The following is a 22,329-nucleotide window of genomic DNA, read 5'->3' as shown; positions in this document are numbered from 1 at the left end:
GCTGGGAGCTGTAGTTCTGTGCTAAATAACTATGGGCAAAGCTCCAGGCAGAGCAGAATTCCTAGGAAACTAATAGCTGTGCCTATAAACTGATGCTGGATAGAGAGGGGACATGCTGATCTGTCCCATCTAAATCTAACAGTCTGTTATAGGGGTCAGATCATGTGTCCATTTAAATTTCCCCAGCTTTGCATTAATGTAGCTTTTGGGGTTTCCCATGAGAATGGACACAGTTGAAGCAGGGAAGGCATTTCTTATTAGCAACCCCCAGTATGCACCTTTGGGTACCAGCATATGCCAGCAGTGATTGGTGGAGCTCCCCTGTGGGAGATCATGGCTGGCTACATAACATAAAGCTCTCAGATGTTACTAGACATCATCACCCCCCCATCACTTGCACCAGTCCAGGTGATGACATCATTACTAGCATAGGATACTGAGATTCTGACTGTTTATCAGGATGTACCAATACATGGGTAGGGGGGTTATCAATCTGCACAGAAGGGAAATAGCAATAATGGCAGCTCTCAGAGCAGAGGGGATCCCATATACAGGAAGGGAGAGGATTACAGGTACTTGTTTTGGATTTCATGAAAGAGAACAGTAGTTGGTTTGGGAATGATGGAGCACGTTAATGTATCCCCTGTATGAGTGTCTGTATGCTCCACTCACCTCTATAGTAAAGATAAATATACCTTTATTGGTTTCAGCCAATATTACAATTGGGATTGGCTGCAAGATCACCCTACATAGAAATGCTGCTAAGATGAAAGGGACCCTAGCAACCAGATGGCAAGGGCCAGGCTGCAGGTCTAAAAGGGATGGTGGGACTTGTAGGTCAGTGACAGTTAGAGGACTACAGACTGAAGGTCTAATAGGGGATGCTGGGAGTTGGAACAAGCACCTGTCAACAGCCTCAAGAAGCATCAGGGGGACCATTAGTGGCTGGAAAATGGCAGCTTTTTCCTTAAAAGCTTTTAATGAAGAAATTTTATGTACAAAGTGAGATACAGAGAGAGAAATATGAATATTAAGAGCATTGGAGCTGAAACCTGAACACCAAGTGGCCAATTGTCATCCCAAACACTGTCAGAGTGACTGTTACTGGATGGGAAACTATGAGATTTCAAACTGTGACCATAATAATTTCCAAAACTGCACATTATTAAAAAAAATCACAAGCAAATATAGAACTATGTGAATATTAAAATTAAAACAGGAATCTGAAATCCAAATGTTACTTTATAGTCTCCCTGCTCCCCTGCTCCTTCCCCAACTCTCCCAAAATCATGTTTTATATCTATGAAAATGATATAATATATGCAAACCCAAGGCTAATATCCCAGGCGCTACCTAGTGATGCAATTAAATAGCGATTTTCTGCATTTATGTCATTATTTTCCTAAAATGTCTCCCCCAGCGTGTGGCGCGCTCCACTTACCTCTGATCCCAGAAATGAAAGTGAGAAAAACCGTTAATTAACGGACACTCTAGCAACCAAATGACAGTTAAAACAGTTAAACTTAAGGGCATAACAATGGTTCAGTCACACATCAGGCTTATGGCAGTGTCACAGTGACAGTTGGTGGCTGTGAAATAGCAGCTTTGACACTTGTAGCTTAAAATCCTATAAACCAGACACTTTTAAATACAGAGAGAAATGGAAATATCAATATAGCAGAGGAATGTGGATACCAAATGTTATTTTATACTTCTGTGTATCTATACTGAGAGGTTTGTAGGCTCCATTTCCCATTTCTCCCACCAACCCCAACTCTTGATTAATCATGTTATATGTTTATTAAAATGAAAGAATATGTGCAAAACCAAAGCTAATACGCCAGGCGATACCCAGTGTCAACAGTTACCCTCTATGTCACTGTCATTAATAGGGAGGAAAGATAACACAGACAGGAAGGCTTTGTTCCCCCACCAATTACAAAGAGATGCAAAATTTGGAGTAAATGCTGGGGTAACTCTGTATCTGCAGGTTTATACATAGGCACATCAGAGCTTTAATAGATGCAAAAAATGCCAAAGGGCTAATAAACATGCTGCAGCTTTAATAATATAAAGTCAATTTTATACCAATTTTATACTTTTTTTGGTGTAAATTAAACAGATTGACTTTACAAATATGACCCCAGACACACGCAGTAACAGCCAACAGGCACCCACCCATCTCTGTCTCACACAGCTCAGCATGGTGGGATTTCTGCTGACTTTCTGTGGGAGAAATCATTCTGCAAATTTAGCCAGTGGGGAAAGCATCCTGCAGCCAATGGGAGAGTCATCTAAGTTTAGCCAATGGGAGAGTCATCTAAGTTTAGCCAATGGGAGAGCTTCTCCAACCATCACTGGCAATACTTCCTGTTCCTTTAGCTAATGGGAGAAAGCTACACACAGCCAATGGGAGAGCACTTCCTGCCCCCGCCAAGTGATGGCAGACACAGCAAAGGGAGCCCTCTCTGGACAGAAGTTGCAATAGCGCTGTTCTACCTGTTATTAATAAAGTACTGGGCTGCAGGGGAATTTCTAGGGGAAATTAAATTAAATTGAGGTGGGGGGCATTTATAGGAAGGAAGAGACTGCAGACATTTTAAACTTGTTGATATACAGGTAAAAAAGCAATATGGCAGCAGGAGACAGTAAAGGGGAAACTCTATATTCCATGCACCAAAGTGATTCCCTCTCCTGCCTGAATCCCTTCCTTACTCTCCCCCAGGGGCAGGGGGATAAACCAGAGAAGTGGCCCTGAATCCTGCACAGGTTACAGGTTTATTGCTTCTGCCTGGGAGCCGCACAGGGCACTTCCTTTACCCTTCGGATGGTGTTCAACTACAAATGCCCACATTCTTTGCAGCCTTCTATGTATTTTTAATGTATAATTTCCAACTCCAGCCCTCCAGCATTTCCTGAGTTTATTAGATGTTAAACAACTTCCTAAACCTCACAGCACCCACTATATATACATATATATCAGTAAATATTGCCCTTTTACATCTTTTCCTTTGATCTACTTTTTGGTGATGGACTGTGTGTTCCCTCAGAGATCACATGACCAGAAATAATGCAGCTCTGACTGTAACAGGAAGTAGTGTGGGAGCAAAAGACAGAACTCTGTGCATTAATTGGCTGATGGGGCCTAGCATGTATGTGTGCCTTGGCTTGTTTGTGTGCACTGTGAATCCTTTGATCCCAGGAGGCGGCCCTTAATTCTTCTATTTAGGATTACCCAGTAGCACATATTACCACATATTCCGTTTATTTAGATGAAGCAGGGTTTACATATGAACTTGTTTATGCAATATATTTTTATAGAGACCTACATTGTTTGGGGGTATAGTTTTCCTTTAATCTTTCATGGAATCAATACAACTGGTTGGTCCATATGCAAAACATAAAGGTCCCCATACACGGGCCGAGTCTAGGTGCCGATATTGGTCCCTTAGACCGTTTCGGCAGCTAATCGGCCCGTGTATGGGCATTACCGACCAATGGCCAGGGGAGTCCCTTATACAGCTATGGCAATAATCATCTTCATTTTTTGCGGCAAAGTCTAGAAGCCTCAGTCATATTGGATACTACCACTTCTCTTGGCGCAGGCACTGCCTTCACTGCCTGCCAACTACATCTGTGCAAGTTTGGGGGATGCGCAACGGGCAGGAGGGGTCCTTGCATTGGTCTGGGACATGCATACTATAGTAAAATGTCTTTTGTATATACACTACCTTTCCTGGTCCTGGATTGCTGCAATGAATCATTGGAAAATTCAGTAAAGGTGGTGGCACTGGCCTATAAAAAGTACCCAGAGAGTTTTTTAGAGGATTGAAAGTTATAGATTATATTCACTTGGGATGCCTAACAAATTGATAACACACCTCTGTAAACTGCACTTTAGAGAATACAAATGACTTACTAAGATGCTGCTGACACTTAGGGGCTCATTTAAAAACACTAGGCAACTCTGCCCTTGGGCAGTAACCCATGGCGACCAATCAGATTTTTTTTTTTACTGTTGGACCTGCCCCTGGCTGAATAAAAGGCAATCGCTGATTGGTTTCTACAGGTTACTGCCAATGTGCAAATTTGCCTGCTGTTTGTAAATGAGCCCAAACAAGTTGTGTGCATTTGCTGCTCTGAACCTGTACACTGATTGGCTTCCCGAATGTAAACATGTCTTGCATTTATTATTCCAATTTCTTTTTTACAGCTGGAGATTGTTTAAATGCCACCCAAGTCTCCGCGATTCAATAAATATTCTTATTTTTTCAATTAAAAAAAGGAATTTTTCTTTGAAATAGGTCTGAATCTTTGATCTTCCTACAACCATTCTTGGATTCTCACAGGTACAGATACTGGTTGGGTTTTGTAGGGCTCATTGGAAATCCCATGTAAGCAGAGCTGCTGTGATGTACGAATGGGATAGGAACACTGGTTTGAACTGAGTCTGACTGAGAGTTGGGGAAGGTAAGAGATAGGGACCGATGGCCACAATAAATTGGTGACTGATGCCACTAGGATGAAAGCCTGCAGGTTGGGTGCTGAGGAATAGGCCTTGAGGGCACAGAGAGGCAAGAAGGTGGGCTACGGGCGCAGTGCTGCTCAGTGATGCGGATGGTGGGTACAAGAGTGGAGCTGGCTGTCCTCCAATGGGTGAGCCTCCTTCCAGATGTGCATGTAGGGCATTGTGGGTCAGGCTGCCATGTGGAAGGGTGATTAGAAAGCGTGGGTTGTATATAAGCTGCTGCCCCGTGTGCAGTCTCCATTCCTTTCCCGATGAGCAGATTCAAAACGCTGCACCTGCCAAACAACAGGGGAAAAGGTCTTTTACATTCCATATCCAGGGAACAGCAAGAGGTTCTATTCATATGCAGAGATGGGTACTATGGGAAAGAAATAAATACTGGCACAACCTGACCAATTGCTAATGCTTTTAGCAGAATTAGGTGGTGTTTAAATTACGTCTCCACCTTTATTACATCTTCAATTTAAATATCTTCACTTGCACTACCTATGAGAACCCCCCCCCCAATGAGTTTGGATGGTTTATCCTACTCAGTGCATATCTGCCTTTTATTGGATGACAAATGAAACATTTCTAAGTTTTTTTTAGAAAAAAAGCTGTGACATTAATATCATACAGAAATATATATATAAAAGGTCAAAATAAAAAAAGTTTATTTAATCAGACACCTGAAAAAATGGCAGAACACTGTGAAGTCAAGTATGACTTAAAATACAGTATTATTATAGAGTATTTGTATTTGCATTCATTTCTTACTCCCCTCAGCACTGGTGGTTTTGGTCTTTAAATGCTCCACAGAAAGAAACACATCTCAAAAGAGAAGCCTGATAGGCCAGTCAGGGAGAGATCTGGGGGACAATCACTTACCCCACCATTTTGTTTAAATTTGCCAGGTTCCCAGGGATGCCATATAGTAAAGTTGGCCCGGGACGGAAGCAAGACAAACATAGGAAAATACTGTGCATTTGCAGCACAAGGGAAATTAAGAGATTAAACACAATGTTGGTGTGGCACTGAGATAGAAAGTACCCCAGGCCAGGGCATTTTTTACAGAAGAGGAGTGCTGGATTGGTATACAAAGAATGAGATTTTTGGGGGGGTGCCTAACAAACTGGCACCCCCAGTAAATTTCACTTTCCTTCTCCTTTAACAACAATGTGTTGATGGAATACTGGGGTTCAGTGTGGGACTGTGGGGTTTGGGGCCCTTAGGTGACAGCTAAGGGATGACTTTACCTTAAACAGCTAGAGGGCACAGAATCAAGGTTTGCTGAAAAGCCTCATTACACAGACAGCCCCCTACCTGCAGTGCTATTCCATGGCAAATAACAGGATGCCAAGATGTTGTTAAAGCCTGAAACAGAAAGGCACATACAAAGTTACAGGACGGGTAAAGGCCAGGCTCTACTAAACAGCTGCAAGCACTGCTACAAGCAATACACAAGATTCCATATTGCACATTTGCCCAATAACATCAGCTTCCTCTCACTTTTCCCAGATGATAAGGAACGAGAGTTACCAGTGCAGCCTGCAGTGCTCTATGTGCAAAAATGCATAAGAAATATTATCAGTATGGTCTCAGCTTGTGTTTTCCATCCTGCTGAGGCCAAACTTGTTTTGTAATGTAGAGAAACTGTACCCATTTATACGTACTAAATGCACCCAAGTATAAGCCTATACCCACATCTGTATGGAACACCTCTCCATCTACTGTATATCCTACTTTACATGTTTCCACTGCCACCTTCCTTCCCCAGTGCTCTTCTACCTTTTCTCTTTCATACATGCTTTTCTTTTCAGCATATCTGTCTTCCCCCCCAGATTTTTTTTTATCTTCTTTTTCAACATTTTTGTCCCCTTCTCATCCTGCACTTTCCTTTCTGTCCCTCTTTCCTTTCCTTTTTGCCTCTTTCTCTCTGCATCTGTTTCATCAGCCGTACTCTTCTGCTCTTTACACCCAAACATGTTTATTGCTGAGCTCTCTTGTTCTCCTACCTACATCTTTCTCCCTATAACAGTATACTCTCCCAAACGACCCTTCTTATCAAACAGTAAATAATATATATTAGATGTGACTGAGAGCAGGAATCCACAGCAGGGCATGAATGGGTTTACAAATTATAATATGCTGGGGTGGGACACCACTGGAAGTGTCAGTTATAGTTTGTTGCCATTCTTGGTCCCCTAACCACTGCACTTACAGACACATTAATGCCAGATCCACTTCCAACAGCCCCTTTTAGGGTGCCCTCCAGCAAACTCTTTTGATTACAGTCAAAACACTGTAAATACAATCCTGCCATAGGTATTGCTGCCTGCTTTGTGTAGTGAGAATAACATTAGTTAACCTCACATGGAAAATTGCCACAAAGTGGCAGAAGAACTTGAGGGGAATGTATTTGGATGATTAATAAAAAAGCCTGATGTACTGTCACCTTTGGCCCTCTGGTAATGCAATCCATTTGATCTAGGTAGGAGCTCACCCTCTCTTGCTCTGCCCTGCTTCTTACATTCTGCGGCCACAGCAAGCCCCGCCCACCCAATACTGAAGATCTGAAATCTAGGGGCCCTCCGGTGCCTTGGCCCTTTGTGCACCACTTGCAGGCTGAAGGGAGACTGACACTATGTAGGGGCCACCAGATCAGCCCAGGGCCCCCGCAGGATTAGGGCCCACTGGGTTTTTCCTGTGACCCAGCCTGGCCCTGTCGCCATCCACAAATGCCCACAGGCCTCAGATCTAGGACTGATTGTCTTGCTCAGCACAGGATTCAAGAGAGGTAGGTGGGGGGAGACACAATGGCGCCCTGTCGTCCATCCCCGCCCCTACCTTGCATGTCATTAGGCTGCTCACTGAAAGATGCTTTTGCATCAGTTTCTTATTAGATTATACATCATTCCCATCAGCCCCTGCCCCACTGAAGCTTACAATATAATATCCCTACCACATTGACACAGCACACTAGAGTCAGTTTTTATCATCAATTGTGTCACCGGCTCTTTAAGAACATCTGTCTCTATGGTTACTTGACTACAACTCCCATCATAATTTTAACCCTTGATAATATGCTGAGGAATGCTGGGAATTTTAGTCTGGCTACATTTGGGTTGAGCAGCAAGACTTTGGAAGTTTTATGTCCACTTTGATTAAACCGTGTTGACTCTCTGCTGTTCATCTCTCTGTCCACTAGAGGGAAGTATAGACCGTCAAGAGGCCCATATGTCAGGTCAGTTCTGACTACCTCAAACAGAGCTAGCTACCCTTGGTTTGGGATGAAACTACAGCGTATGATAATATTCATATCAACGTAAAGTACTATGGAAAAAATCTATCCATAAGGCAATGGTATTACTCCCCCACTTCCCCTTTGTACCCCTCTTTTATAATATGAGGGCAATGTGTACCCCAAATGAAGCCAAGAATGGTAGAGTAGCATTAAAGACAACATTTTAGTTTTGCAGGGTGCAGTTGTTCGAATCTCAGTAGTATATAAGAGTTCCCTAACAAACCTGTAGCTTTCCCATAGAGCCAGTCACTTGAAGCCACACAGGGTAGGGGGGAACTACACAGCGTCAGTCATCCAAGCTACATAAATAAGGACCTGGGCACAATGCCCTCTCTGTTGTAAGAGAAGAATGCAAACATTGTTAGTGGAAGGACTGGGTTTGATTTCTCTTCTTTTCTTTAAAATCCATGAACCGCGGATCAAGAAGGTACTTTGGTGCCAAATAGTTCTTATTTCTTTTGTTTCCTTCCACCTCTGACAGTGTAAGGGGGGGGGGGGGGGGAAATGGTGTCCCTGGGAAGGGCCTCCTCATGTTAAGGTTTTCAAGCAATGCAATACGGATATCCCATAATACCCAGCTGCAAAATTGAGACATTCCTTCATTGACAAGTGCGTACCAAGTGGGTTGGATTAGGTTGCTATTTGGGCTCTCCCTAAGTTAAAACATAGTTACATAGGGTTGGAAAAGACCAGAGTCCGTCAAGTTCAACCCTTCCAAGTAAACCCAGCACACACAATCTATACTTACCAATCTATACTATCACGTACATAAACTATATATACAACCACTAACACTAACTGTAGATATTAGTATCACAAAAGCCTTGGATATTCTGCTTGTTCAAGAACTCATCTAGGCCCCTCTTATAGGCATTAACAGAATCTGCCATTAGGAAGGGCATTCCCCAACCTCACTGCCCTCACCGTGAAAAACCACCTACGCTACTTCTAATGGAAGCTCCGTTCCTCTAATCTAATGGGGAGGCCTCTGGTGCGTTGATCATTTTTATGGGAAAACACAACACCCCCCATCTGCCTATAATCCCCTCTAATGTACTTGTACAGAGTAATCATGTCCCCTCTTTTCCAGAGAAAACCCCAACCTCGACAGTCTAACCTCATAGCTTAAATCTTCCATCCCCTTTACCAGTTTAGTTGCAGTCTCTGCACTCTCTCCAGCTCATTAATATCCTTCTTAAGGACTGGAGCCCAAAACTGCACTGCATACTCAAGGTGAGGCCTTACCAGGGACCTATAAAGAGGCAAAATTATGTTTTCATCCTTTTTTATACAAGACAGCACTTTATTTGCTTTAGTAGCCACAGAATGACACTGCCTGGAATTAGACAACTTGTTATCTACAAAGATCCTTCTCCATTAACAAACATTTCCCCAACAAACTACCATTCAGTAGATAGATTGTGTTTATATTATTTCTACCAAAGTGCATAACTTTGCCCTTGTCCACATAGAACCTCATTTTCCAGTTTGCTGCTCAGTTTTCCAATTTTGTCAAATCGCTCTGCAAAGCGGCAGCATCCTGCATGGACGAATAGTTTTGCACAATTTAATGTCGTCAGCAAAAATAGAAAGAGAACTCTCTATGCCCACCTCCAGGTCATTAATAAACAAGTTAAAAAGCAAAGGACCAAGGACTGACCCCTGCGGTACTCCACTAACAACACTGGTCCAATTAGAAAATGTTCCATTTACCACCACTCTTTATAATCTATCCTTCAGCCAGTTCTCTATCCAATTACAAATATTATGTTCTAGGCCAATATTCCTCAATTTGATCATTAACGTTCTGTGAGGTACCGTATCAAACGCTTTAGCAAATTCCGAGTATATTACATGGACTGCCATTCCAGCATCAAGATTCCTGCTCACCTCCTCATAAAAGGAAAACGGGTGTTTATGGTTTGTAAAACAGCAGGTAGAGTTCAGCTTTAAGCAGAAATAGCACCCAGAGCTGCACGGGATCTCACTGGCTCCATAAGATCTAAGGGAAAGCCCTCAGTGCACTGAGGAACTGACTGAGGGGCATTTATGAAGCTGACAAGCGTATCATTCATCTTTCTTTGCAGCAGGGTAAAAGGTGAAAGCCATTCTACAGGGCCTCATTATGTACAGTGTGTATCGTAGAAGTGTACAACCAATCACCAGTCAGTTTTTGTTGACTACAACCCCCCAAAACTCCAGGATTTCCCAAAGCCACACTGTTAAATAAGCATATCTGGCAGGCTGAGTTTTGGCCCAGCCCAAACTGCCCGACTACACTGCACTGCATATGGCCGGCTCAAAGCTCTGGCTGTGCTGTGTGCAAAGAACGGACAATTTTTATTACCCTACAGTAGCAAATGGTACCCAGAAGAGACAAACTTTAAGAAGGAGAATCTGCATCAGTGAGTAAAGTTGTAAAAAAGCAGCGAGAGAGCCGACAGTTAAATAAAGATGGTCCCTAGGAACAGGCAGATTGTGCAGAAAATATATTTTGGGGTGGAGGCCCACAATCATGCACAGTTTAAATTGATTTCAAGCTTGCTCTTGGAGGCCAATCAGCCAGGGAGCCAAAAACAGGAAAATTGCTAAACATGGTGGCTGTAAACACTGCTCCATTGCTCCACTTTTGCTGATCTGGTACTGGAGACATGTCTGGAACAGAGATGCAACATTGGAACTTGTATTGTAAATGCAAAAAAGCCCAAACAGCCCTCCCCCGGCCAACATAAAGCAATGATCAATTGCAGCTGCTACCGGCCCCTTTGGCAGTCACCAGATAGCCAAAGACAGGAGCAAGGTTGCCCAGGGAAGTGACTGGTGCAGTATACAAGGGGAAGGAGGAACTTTAAAGGGGTCGGAGTAACTAAAATGACAGCTGGGGGGGTTAGTTCTCCTCTGTTGATGTGCACTGGCATTGTAATCTTGTACACCTGAAAGAGGGAGGTATCCTGAAATGTCTAACAGTACAGCTGGCCTTACATGGGCCAATAAAAGCCGATGAATTGGCCTCTCCAGCTTGCCCTACTGATATGATACAGCAGGTCGGGAGGGACCACATAGGCACATTGATGCAGTCCTTGCCTGACAAATCTCTAAGGCCTGCTGTGGGTCAGATCAGCCTAAGTAGGCCCAGCATGCCGGCGGCCAAAGATTAACTCGCCAAGCAAGGGTATCCCAGCATGCAGGTCCAGCTTTAGGTTGTTTGCAGGTCAAGAACCAAATTCATTCTATAAATCACTCCAAAGGCAACACAGCAAAGGAGGGTGCAAGAATGGGTGCAAGAATGGGTGCTTCTGTTTATTCAGAGGTAATGTTCCCAGGATTTAAAGGATGCGATTGGAACACGCGGTGAACCTGGACCCGTTACACAAAAGCAGCACCTGCATCAAGTCATTGTCTATTTGCATCCATAGCTCTCTGCTCAGGCTGGGGGGGTCCGTAGAACCAGCCTTGGTGGGAATAAAGTGCAGGTGGTGCATTCACTCTTGCGCTTACAGATTGGCCACAAATGCATTCTAATTCAGGGCAGACAGATGCTGCATCCAGTGGGGATTCCTAGTTCTCCCGAAGGGATGAAGGAGGGAGGGAGAGAATCAATTGCTGCTGATGAATGAGGTCTGGATGGAAGAAACACACAGAGCTCCAGATAGGCCCCTATCCTGGCATATTGTCAAATTGTACCCGCCTGCCAAGGGCTGTAGATTCTACCAGTCCAGGTGGCTGCATAACTTGTAAATGGCATTGGCCACCAATCCCCCAACCCCATCAAATCAGAAAGACTTGGACCAGCCTGTTATATTGGCCAGGGCCGGATGGAAAATGCCATTATGAGGGGAACAAAACAGGAATTGGATGCATTCGTCTCCTCACAGGTTTCCCCAAGTAACTGGGCCAGCACAACTTGCCCAACCATCTAGGTAGCCAAATATCCGCTCATATGGCGGCCTTGCCGTACAAGCAGGCAGATCTCAGCATGTATGGGCAGCTTTAGATAAAGAGGGAGAGAGGCCTGGCAATGCAGGAAGGCTGGGGCCATTATCAGTGAGGGAAGGGGGTAGAAATGTGGTGTTGGGCTTTGAAGAATAGAATATTTTCCTGTTACAGGTATTGGACCCGTTATCCAGAATGCTCAGGACCAAGGGTATTCCGGATAAGGCGTCTTTCCGTAATTTGGATCTCCATAACTTAAGTCTACTAAAAAAATCAATAAAACATTAATTAAACCCAATAGGATTGTTTTGCATCCAATAAGGATTATTTATATCTAAGTTGGGATCAATTACAAGGCTTTATTACTACAGAGAAAAAGGAAATCAGTTTTAAAATTCTGAATTGTTTGATTAAAATGGAGCCTATGGGAGACGGGCTTTCTGTAATTCGGAGCTTTCTGGATAACCGGTTTCCGAATAAGGGATCCCATAGCTGTACTGCCACTATGCACATAGCATTTTCAAAACATTATCAGAACCCCCAGCCCAATACTGTGCGCTGATAAGCTCTAACGGGAAAGGCTGGTTAGCTGTATCTTTGCTATTATAGCAGCGGCTCTGGGCACACAGCTCCCCTTTCATGCACAGTGGCGGCATCTTGGCGCCTATTTGCCCAGAGGTCTCCAGTCAATTCGGGTTCAGCCCCCCCCCTTTATTTATTAGGTAGCCCAGTCAGTGGGGCCCCCCAATAGTGCCTGTATAATGGGGTGGGGGCGACTGGGCTACTGATGTGGGGGACCAATAAGTTCCGGCCAGCAGAGGAGCCTTGCGGGTTGCCCCGTCGGCCTTACACGGAGAGAGCGTTCGGAAGGGGCCAGGATACTCCCAAATAACCCAGCGCTGTTTGAGCCCCCCAAGGAGGCCGCTCCCATAGCTTGTCATTATCAGCCCTATCACTCCCTGCACTTGCTGTAACATTGCGCTATAGAATGAGAGCCTGTATCCGCCCCACAAGCAGCCCTATTCCTCCCTAGAGCCCAGGCCCGGTGACAGAAGGGATTCTCCGGGGGGGACTGTAGGGTTTGGCCGAGCAGTTAGAATGGCGGGAAGTGTGGGAGGCAGGAAAGCCGCTCCATGACAGGCTGTAGCGCTGCGCTGTACGGGTGGGAAACACAAGGCCGCTCACAAGCCGACTATCCCGCACATCCCCACCCAAGCTCTGTCACTGCGGCCGCACCAGTTGCCTTGGTTACCGCCGGTACGGGAGGAGGTTCCGGAAGTGACGTCAGGGTTCGCCCCGGTGGTGGACGTGCCGCTGCGCCGGATCACGGGAGGAAGGGGGTGAGAGCCGAGGCGGGCATGGATCGCCCGAGAGGTGACGTGAGCGGGAAGGAGTGGGTGCGTTCCGGGGAGCCCTGTGGGGCCTTGTACTGATGCACAGTGATGGGTGGGTGTGAGGCAGCTGCCTGGGCTTCTCCTCACCACTGCAGGAGTATGTGTGGGGTGTATTCCTTCTGCCTGCTAGCCTATATATACATACTGCGCCTTCTATAGTGATAGTACTGCTGTATAGTGATGTGCTGCTGGTATAGGTGATGTACTACTGTATTAGTGATACTACTATGTAGGATAACGCTGAATGATGTACTACTGTATAGGGCTGTATAGTACTACTGCTATATAGTGATGTACTGCTGTATAGTGATGTGCTGCCTGTATAGTGGAATGTACTGCTGTCATAGTGGATACTGGTCTGATATAGTGATGTCACTGCTGTATAGTGAGACTACTGTTTGGTACTACTGTATAGTGATGTACTACTGTATAGTGATGTACTACTGTGTATAGTGATGTACTACTGTATAGTGATGTACTGCTGTATAGTGATGTACTACTGCTGTATAGTGATGTACTACTGTATAGTGATGTACTACTGTATAGTGATGTACTACTGTATAGTGATGTACTGCTGTATAGTGATGTACTACTGCTGTATAGTGATGTACTACTGTATAGTGATGTACTGCTGTATAGTGATGTACTACTGTATAGGGATGTACTGCTGTATAGTGATGTACTACTGTATAGTGATGTACTACTGTATAGTGATGGCTATGCACTACTGCTCCTTATATTGTATAGTGATGGCTATGTACTACTGTATAGTGATGGCTATGCACTACTGCTCCTTATATTGTATAGTGATGGCTATGTACTACTGCTCCTTATATTGTATAGTGATGGCTATGTACTACTGTATAGTGATGGCTATGTACTACTATATAGTGATGGCTATGTACTACTGTATAGTGATGGCTATGTACTACTGTATAGTGATGGCTATGTACTACTGTATAGTGATGGCTATGCACTACAGATCCTTACATGGATGTATATACAGGTGCAGACACAGCTTACATTTAGCCTTAAATGCAGCATTCAGTTATCCCTTTTTGATGAATTGTCCTGACTCCTGAAACAGTAGCAGAATTTAGTTCTCTTCCTAGTCAAACAGCTTCTACTGCATTGTTTCATGAGAAAACCAGTAGTTCATTGAATTTAGTTAGTTATAGGTGTATTTGCCCCTATACAATACATTAACGGATAGGTGTATCTGCCCCTATACCATACAGTAATGGATAGGTGTATCTGCCCCTATACCATAGTAACGGATAGGTGTATCTGCCCCTATACCATAGTAACGGATAGGTGTATCTGCCCCTATACCATACAGTAACGGATAGGTGTATCTGCCCCTATAGTAACCAGCAATACGTGGTTTATCTGCCCTTATACCTTACAGTAACGGATAGGTGTATCTGCCCCTATACCATACAGTAACGGATAGGTGTATCTGCCCTTATACCATTCAGTAACGGATAGGTGTATCTGCCCCTATAGTAACCAGCAATACGTGGTTTATCTGCCCTTATACCATACAGTAACACATAGGTGTATCTGTCCCTATAGTAACCAGCAATACGTGGTTTATCTGCCCTTATACCATACAGTAACACATAGGTGTATCTGTCCCTATAGTAACCAGCAATATGTGGTTTATCTGCCCTTATACCATACAGTAACGGATAGGTGTATCTGCCCCTATACCATACAGTAACGGATAGGTGTATCTGCCCTTATACCATTCAGTAACGGATAGGTGTATCTGCCCCTATAGTAACCAGCAATACGTGGTTTATCTGCCCTTATACCATACAGTAACACATAGGTGTATCTGTCCCTATAGTAACCAGCAATACGTGGTTTATCTGCCCTTATACCATACAGTAACACATAGGTGTATCTGTCCCTATAGTAACCAGCAATGCATAGATATATCTGCCCTTATACCATACAGTAACACATAGGTGTATCTGTCCCTATAGTAACCAGCAATATGTGGTTTATCTGCCCTTATACCATACAGTAACGGATAGGTGTATCTGCCCCTATACCATACAGTAACGGATAGGTGTATCTGCCCTTATACCATTCAGTAACGGATAGGTGTATCTGCCCCTATAGTAACCAGCAATACGTGGTTTATCTGCCCTTATACCATACAGTAACACATAGGTGTATCTGTCCCTATAGTAACCAGCAATACGTGGTTTATCTGCCTTATACCATACAGTAACACATAGGTGTATCTGTCCCTATAGTAACCAGCAATGCATAGATATATCTGCCCTTATACCATACAGTAACACATAGGTGTATCTGTCCCTATAGTAACCAGCAATATGTGGTTTATCTGCCCTTATACCATACAGTAACGGATAGGTGTATCTGCCCCTATACCATACAGTAACGGATAGGTGTATCTGCCCTTATACCATTCAGTAATGGATAGGTGTATCTGCCCCTATAGTAACCAGCAATACGTGGTTTATCTGCCCTTATACCATACAGTAACACATAGGTGTATCTGTCCCTATAGTAACCAGCAATACGTGGTTTATCTGCCCTTATACCATACAGTAACACATAGGTGTATCTGTCCCTATAGTAACCAGCAATACGTGGTTTATCTGCCCTTATACCATACAGCAGTGGTCCCCAACCAGTGGCTCGTGAGCAACATGTTGCTCTCTAAGCCCTTGGATGTTGCTCCCAGTGGCCTCAAAGTTGGTGCATATTTTTTAATTCTTGACTTGTAGGCAAGTTTTGGTTGCATAAAAACCGGATGTATTGCCAAACAGAACATCCTGTAGGCTTCCAGTCCTTATAGGGGCTACCAAATAGCCAATAACAGTCCTTATTTGGCACCCCCAGGAACATGTTTTATACTTGTGTTGCTCCCCAAGTCTTTTTACATTTGAATGTGGCTCACGGGTAAAAAAGGTTGGGGATCCCTGCCATACAGTAACACATAGGTGTATCTGTCCCTATAGTAACCAGCAATATGTGGTTTATCTGCCCTTATGCCATACAGTAACACATAGGTGTATCTGTCCCTATAGTAACCAGCAATACGTGGTTTATCTGCCCTTATGCCATACAGTAACACATAGGTGTATCTGTCCCTATAGTAACCAGCAATACGTGGTTTATCTGCCCTTATGCCATACAGTAACACATAGATGTATTTGTCCCTATAGTAACCAGCAATGTATAGATATATCTGCCCTTATACCATACAGTAACACATAGGTGTATCTGTCTCTATAGTAACTAGCAATGCATAGGTATGTCTGCAAATTCTATTCTACACATGTGCCCTGTAGCGTATTGGTATATAAACTTACACTTATTTTGCTATAGCAATTTGTGCTCATCAATCTCCATTTCTGCCCTGGGGGATTGGGGATTGTAATCCAGAGACATTCCACTCACAAGTGCTAGCGGAATGTCCCATGATATGTAGATAATCAGAATGGCTATGGATGATGAAAACTGATGTGCCTTACACCATGATGGAGCCTCCAGAAACAAGGACTTCAGACTCATGGCAGACCAGGTTTAAAGGAATTTAGTGAAAAAAAAAAATAGGTCCCATGTGCCCCCCCCCCCCCTTAAGTTGCTGACTGACTTAGAGAGCTGTGAAGAAGGAAGTAGTGTTCTGGTCATTATGTTAGATATCTGCCTACTGGAGCCTTTATAGATTACATTTTTTCTTAACTAACTAGATTAGAAACATTTTTCAACTGGCACATACTATCTATTTACCCATTTTTTTTAAACGGAACTGATCCTAATATTACAGTGTTTTGTCTCAAGTTACATACGAATATAATGTTGCCTATAGGGGCAAAAAGTCAACCTGCAGCCCAAACTGTTCCAACTCAGACCCAGCCCAATCAGGTAAGGGAAGGGGTGGGGACAGTGCGAGCATATAAATAAGCATTTGGCAGGGGACGGAGGGAGGGATAGCAGCACAGTGACAGCCTTGGGCACAGTTCGTTCCATGTAGTGTTTTTCCTTTAGCCCACCTGCCCCATGGGTCCCACTGGTCCCGCTAAGCCCACACATCACTACTATATGCACTGTTGGCACATTAGGGCAATGGGTTTTTTTTGAATCAGTCCTAAGGGAGGAGGGTAAAGTCTTTGGGAAGGCTATGAATAGAAGGAACATATAACAGTTTGTCTCTGTAGCCTCCCAAATAGTCATTATTCTTTGCCTATGTAAAGGGTGCATGGATTTGTCAGGGATGTAGCACAAAATTAGATGACAGATGTATGAAAATGTTGTTTCATCCATTTAGGAACCGTTCCAAACCTATCTGGGGCATCAAATGTGTGTTCATTCTAAATCTCACCTTTTATAGCCATTAGGAAGGAGGATCAAGAACAGAAAATATGACTTGCCAAATTGCCCCCTAAGGAACCTTTGCATTAGAGCCACAAAGTCACATGTGGTTCACTCATTTTTTAAACCACTGGCTCGTAAATAAATATATATATTGATATATATATAGTAACGGGATCCGGAGGCATGTGATTTGATGGACGAGTGTTCCCTGCCAAACGTGTATGCACCGATTGTCTCACTGTCACACACCTGAATGCACAGCTATATTTGTGAGGACACACCGTATATAAAAAAGCAGTTGCCTACTTACAGCAGGTATGTAGCTGTTTGTGCCACTTGCATATAAAATTGGACCTACAGTTTTGCTGACTGCATAGCTTACAACAAAGACCCTTGTTCCCAATTGTACATGGGTTTTCTTGGCACTTGTGTGCTTTGTTTTACAGCAAGAAATACAAAGTGTGAGTGATTACACATAAACCACTTGCCTTGTGAGACTGTGCAGGTGTGTATTATATCAAGGTGCTTATAGATTGAATGTTTGGTTTGCAAAGACTCGTAGAACCAGTGCAGGACATGGTACTGTCCCGTCCAGCTTCCAATCTATGATGAATTACATTGTTGCTCAATTATATGTGATTTTTTGTTGTGTCCACACTTAGAAAGAGCTGAATGTATATTTATTTTTAACAACTGTAGGAAGTGGCAGTGGCATTTAATGGCATTCTTGTCAAATCCTGTCCCAATATAGGCTCATATTATAATCAGTTGTTGGCTTGTAGGGACAAACAATTGCTTCAGTCTGATTTGTTCCTCCACATGGACGGCCAACTTGAGCTAAGCTACTTGTTTAGCTGGGCCAAAATTAGATCATACACTAGGACAGTGATCCCCAACCAGTGGCTCATAAGCAACATGTTGCTCTCAGTGCCCCCAAACCAGGTAGTTATTTTTGAATTCCTGACTTGGGGGCAAGTTTTGGTTGAGTAAAACAATATTTACTACCAAATAAAGCCTCCTGTAAGCTGATAGTGTGCAAGAGGCTCCCGCATCAACTTTTATGATGCTTGTGTTGCTCTCCAAGTCTTTTTACATTTGACTGTGGCTCACAAGTAAGAAAAGTTGGGGACCCCTGCACTAGGGCCTACGGAGGGGCTGTTGGACGAAGTCTACATCAATGTGACAATGCATCATTCCTTGTCTAAAGGGATTTTTAAGCCTGTCTGATTGATATCAGGCCCTTTTGTGGGCTCCATACATGGGCAAAAAAAATGCCAACTTGGTCTCTATATACCCAGTTGGCCCATGTATGCCTTGATGGAAAAAAACAAAAGCCCATGTCTGTAGTAGCTGACTGCAGTAATGCCTGCACTGACTCTTCCTTATGTGTTTGTCCTAAGGTCACACCAGGGCAAGTTAATATGTGATTAGGTAACATTCCTGCTTTGTGTATGAGAAGGTTCCCCATTTGACCACAAAGAAAAAATTCTTCTGTTGAGTCACAGTATCCACCAGAAACACTTGTGTATATGACAAAACTTCCCCGTAGGCAGATCTTGGCATCGTATCAGGCTGACCTTACCCTTCTGTGCAACACTGGGATTTTATTTCCCTTTTTTAAGTAATATCATGCAATGACATCTTCCCAGCAGGCCATTCTTCTACTGAGATGTGTTATTTGTGTGTACAAACATTTTGTAGATCCACATTCTTCCGTATGTGAAATATTCCCTGCCAACATACAAATAGCCACTTGGCTTCCAATGGAAATTCTTACTAGGAATCCCCAAGAGCAATGAGATTCCAGTCATGTTGGTTACCATTACTTAGTAGTATTGATGGAAAGCTAGCTGCCCAGCATGGCCATTTCTACTGAATTTAACCCCTATTTAAAATAGTTGTGGTTTCCAGGGCAGGGGTGGAAACACAGAGCATCTTTGCTGATGTTGGAGGAAGGCTCATGATGGTTGACTGCTCTGAAAAGTATGGGGTCCAGTCAGATGCCTGTCTGTTTCCAGCATAAAGAATCTCCACTCGTAGCATTGCCTGTTCAGTATCTCATCAGCCATAGGTGAAAATGTTTAGTAACCTCCACATGTATCTCTCATACGTCTCTTGCATTCGGCCTTTTTTTTTTTTTTGGATGGTTTCAAAGATGGTTACTATCAGGGCATTGAAGACAACGGGACAGACCACATTCCAAGCTTGTAAGGAATGCATGTGTAGTTGTACCTGTTTCAACCATAATTGGCCTAACTGGTTTTAAAGGAACAGTTGCATCTAAAAAATTAAATTGTTTTAAAGGAATGGCAATATAGTGTACTGTTGCCCTGCATTGGAAAAACTGGTGCCTTTGGCTCAGAAACACTACTATAGTTTATATAAACTAGCTGCACTGTAGTAATGGGGGCAGCCATTCAAGCACAGGATAATCCCAGGATAATCCCATTGTATTCTACGGACTTTACTTGTTATCTGTTGTGCCTTTTCTCCTTTTTCGCTTTAAATGGCTGCCTCCATAGCTACATAGCAACTTGTTTATATAAACTGTAGTAAAGCTTCTGAAGCAAAGGCCCAGTTTTACCAGTGCAGGGCAACAGCACCTTATATTTTTATTACATTATAACACTTTCATTTGTTGGTGTTACTGTTCCTTTTACACAAGAGGGGTAAGTGTGAAGGCCCACAGTTCTACTGTAAGTGTGAACTATCAGCTTGTAAGGTCCTGTCATGTAGGAACGCTCACAGCAACAAGTTTTTTTCCGTTGTGGTAAAGCTTCTTACCCAAATCTGAGGGCAGGGCTTTGGCCTTTTGCATGGGTTTGTCTCAAGCACAAGGCTTATTTATGCTTAAAATACTAATTCAGTTTAAATTGCTGGTAGAGGGTTATCTCCTCAGAGAGCTGGGCCTTGCATTAAAATGTCATCCTTGACACGGGACAGTGTAGTGACTCCCTAGGAGCTGATATGGCACAGTTGGCTGCCAATGGCTTCTACAGGATTGGAGAGAAATTGTGCATAAATAGAGTAGCCAGGAGGAAAGGATTAGTCCCCCGCTAGTCACGGCAAAGCAAAAATCCCTTGCTGAGGTGCCACTCCCTTCTTCTGATGAGATTTGTGTATAAACAGTTCCTGGAGGCCACAAATTTGACATCCGTTGGCACTAATTAAGGGTGTGGCACCCATGAAACCATGCAGGTTCCTAAGCCATGTTGCTTTTGTGATCCAAACCAGTTTAACAAGTGGCACAGTCTTTCTTTTTCATAGTAGAACTCATGCGAACGCTGTTTTGTTTTGTTTTTTTTACATAAATGCATACAAGGATATTTACTTTCCTTCATAGGCTTAAATAAAGTTGCTGCATGTAGTTTCTTGCAAGATCAGTGTTCAGGCTGTGCAGTAAGTGCAATGAGTGCTGTGTGTTGCTTGGCACTTCCCTTTCCTTTACTACATTCTGTAATTAGAGCTAATGTGCCCATTGTGGCCCTAATGCACCCACGTTGCATAGCTTTGGTGCTCCAAGCCCCTGGGATGTCACTACTGTACGGGATTCATTGCTGGGTGTTTGTGGGCTTACCAACTGTACTGTACATTCATTTTAAGAGGATATATTGCTGCCAGGTAAGGTTGCCCTTTTGGTGTTTCCAAGCCAGTGTTACTGCTGTTCCCTCCTGTTCTTTTACCATTTAGGCTATTGGTCACAGCTCAAGTTGCTACTAGAAAGTGATAATAACCATGCTAAGAGAAAAAATTGGTGTTTCTGCATGAGTTAGACCCTCACTGCTCAGTGGTCCCTTCTGCAGACATTTCCTATGCTCTACCTTTGACAAGTGCTGGTATTTTCAGACACGGACTCTAATTATTGGATTTAGCTGAAAACCAAATCCTCCTCAAAATATTAGGCCTAATACCATATCCGTAAAGGCCCATGTATGTATACTAGTGCAGCGAGCAAAGTGCAGTTTTGAGCACAGTTTTTTCCCACAAGGCATCAGTATATGGAATTCTGAAAGAAAGGTGGCCACACCATATATGGCCCCTGATGCAGTATCAGCCTATTTACGGCTCCCAGGGTATTGCACATGGCCATCAATAAAGTGGTCTTATCACTCTTACCATTTGACAGCTGCTTCCTGGGAAATCGTCCCATGGCCGGCTGTGTGTGTGTGACCACCATTCTGTTGTTTAAGAGGCAGTGCAAAAAAACAAACTTCCGTAGGACAGTGATACTCTATACCTGTGGTTCCCAACCAGTGGTTTGAGGGCAACATGTTGCCCACCAACTCATTGGTTGTTGCTCCCAGTGACCTCAAAGCAGCTGCTTATTTTTGAATTCCTGAGTTGGAGGCAAGTTTGGTTGCATAAAAACCAGGTGTCCTGCCAAGCAGAGCCTTCTGTAGGCTGTCAGTCTATATATACGGGCTACCAAATAGCCAATAACAGTTATTTCATGCTTGTGTAGCTCCCCAACTCTTTTTGCACGCTTCTCTATAATCTGTCCATGGCATGAAGGTGGCCATACCACGACCAACAAGGTATCTGGAATACTGGCTGAAAAACTGTATTATAACTCATCTCTAACATTTGTGTGGGTGAGCATTTGGGGAACAGTGATCACAACATGGTCTCCTTTGAGATAATGCTGCAGAGACAGCTCTATAAGTTAGTAACTAAAACCCTCAATTTTAGACGTGCAGACTTTGCCAGTATAAGGGCATCTCTGCAATGTGTCAACTGGGAAAGGCTTTTCATGGGGTTAGACACAGAAGGAAAATGGAACATCTTTAAAACATTGCTTTGCAAGTATACACAACAGTATATTCCCCTTGTAA

At 43.5% G+C, this 22,329-nt stretch overlaps 1 protein-coding gene and 1 long non-coding RNA gene across 3 annotated transcripts in view; one reads left to right on the top strand and one right to left on the bottom strand.

The window, feature by feature from the left end:
• dagla (diacylglycerol lipase, alpha) overlaps positions 1-22,329 on the top strand; it is a 105,877-nt gene that overhangs the window by 62,957 nt on the left and 20,591 nt on the right. Inside the window, exon 1 of one of the 2 annotated variants that reach the window (XM_031900543.1) lies at positions 12,079-13,118. The exons of the other annotated variant lie outside the window; for it this stretch is intronic. The gene's annotated coding sequence lies outside the window, so the exon portion shown is untranslated. Of the gene's footprint in view, positions 1-12,078; positions 13,119-22,329 lie in introns of those variants that run through there. 2 annotated transcript variants of the gene reach the window in all.
• LOC105947191 lies at positions 4,282-8,279 on the bottom strand. The gene is made up of 3 exons (XR_001170603.3): positions 8,035-8,279; positions 5,831-5,881; positions 4,282-4,803 (listed from the first exon to the last, which is right to left on the bottom strand). It is a non-coding gene; the product is annotated as an uncharacterized LOC105947191 (long non-coding RNA).

The sequence above is a fragment of the Xenopus tropicalis genome, chromosome 4, assembly GCF_000004195.4.
Source record: "Xenopus tropicalis strain Nigerian chromosome 4, UCB_Xtro_10.0, whole genome shotgun sequence".
In the NCBI taxonomy this organism is placed as follows: Eukaryota; Metazoa; Chordata; class Amphibia; order Anura; family Pipidae; genus Xenopus; species Xenopus tropicalis.
Note: the sequence above shows the minus strand (reverse complement) of the source record. Positions and strands in the feature narration are given on the sequence as shown.